Consider the following 1,646-nt stretch of genomic DNA (forward strand, 5'->3'; position numbering starts at 1 on the left):
TGGAGCTATACTTGACAGAACACTGTCATTTAAACTGCATGCAACAAAATCTGCAGCTACGCTGAGTTCAAGAAATAATATTCTGCAAAATTATGTGGCGCAGCATGGGGTTCAGAAGCGTCGAGCTTACGATCGTCAGCTCTCGGCCTTATCATCAGCGGCAGGGTATTGCAGCCCTGTCTGGATAAACAGCAGCCACAAGAAGCTGGCAGATGCGAAACTAAATTAAACAATGCGGATGGTTACTGGCACAGTCTGAAATCCAGGGCTGCCTGCCCTGACCTTCATTTCACCAGCTAACATGAGAAGAAATAATAATCCCCTGATAGAATACACGAAAATCTGCAAAAACTGGCAGCTGTCCCCTGCCCGAACCAACAGACTCCAGTCGAGACATCCCCCACTCAGAAAAGCTAGCAACCTGTTACACCATAACTTCATCTCCGCCAAGCTTAGTTGAAAGGGTCGTAATGTATAATAATACTCCACTGGTGCTCCACAGCTTTCTCGAAGCCAAACGCAAACCGCGGGAACCTGATCTTCCCTCGACGACAAAATATATACTAAACCGGAACCGGATGAGTCGTCGAAGACAGGGTGGACCTAGAGTGCATCTATGGCTTCTCAAGACAAAATGTCAGACACGTTGTTGTAGCATACCCTGAACGTTCTTACCCTCGAAACCGCTACGACTTGTTGAACACTACGACAGATGTGATAAATTATGTCAATAATATGTCTATAAATTTGTAAATTATGAACATATTTTATCTGTCCTTCCGAAGTTGTGTAATTGTCATACATCAATGATAATATATGAAAATGTGGAAATTGTATTTTCTGCCTAAAAAGATAAACACCACAACATGTCATGGTCATTAAATTAACGTTCTCAAACACAACGGTATTCCTTTAGAAGGTAAAATATTTCTCCCCGGCCGGGAATCGAACCCGGGTCTCCCGCGTGACAGGCGGGGATACTAACCACTATACTACCGAGGACTGCGAACGCTTCACACAGTGGAACGAGTACAGTCGTATCGTTAGGCAAAGTGTATAATGAAGAAGAAAGTATAAGTGTTAAGTATTTTGTGAACCTATTTCTTCATAAAATAGCGTTTTCTGTTGCCAGTGACGATTTTCTTTCATAAACGCAACACAATGGTGATGCAGCAACTCACACATCGAAAGCATTACGCGTACATACCACAATACACAAAAATGCTCATTTGACAATGGGAATTATTTCTCGGAAATTTGTCATGTAATAAATATATAACAGAAAATCGTAACTGGGAGTGTCCAAGAACTAAACAAAAGAAAATCGTGCCTGCCAGCAGAAAAAGTCATTCCACAACCAAACGCACTGTCTCTACAGTCGCAGGTTTTCACCAACCATTCCTAAAGCATAAAACAAAAGTAATCCGCCAGTTGAGGAAACTTTGGCTTTTTCTTTTTTAATCAAGTGTTCATTGATATGGCTCGCACGTGATATTTTGGTGCTGTACAAGACTTCTGATAGCAGGACATGCCCTTTAATTTTATTTTTTTACTGTTAAGATAGTGGTATAACAACTAGGACGGATGAATACTCCAATCTAATGGCAAAAAATTTCTCTTGTTTATGCAAAGAACACTTGTGCTTC

General features: G+C 41.2%; 1 non-coding gene across 1 annotated transcript; it reads right to left on the reverse strand.

Annotated features, from left to right (window-relative positions):
- Positions 1-930: 930 nt before the first annotated feature.
- On the reverse strand, positions 931-1,002 carry Trnad-guc. The gene has a single exon. It is a non-coding gene; the product is annotated as a tRNA-Asp (tRNA).
- Between the last annotated feature and the right edge of the window lie 644 nt (positions 1,003-1,646).

This window comes from Schistocerca americana, chromosome 9 (assembly GCF_021461395.2).
Source record: "Schistocerca americana isolate TAMUIC-IGC-003095 chromosome 9, iqSchAmer2.1, whole genome shotgun sequence".
NCBI lineage: Eukaryota > Metazoa > Arthropoda > Insecta > Orthoptera > Acrididae > Schistocerca > Schistocerca americana.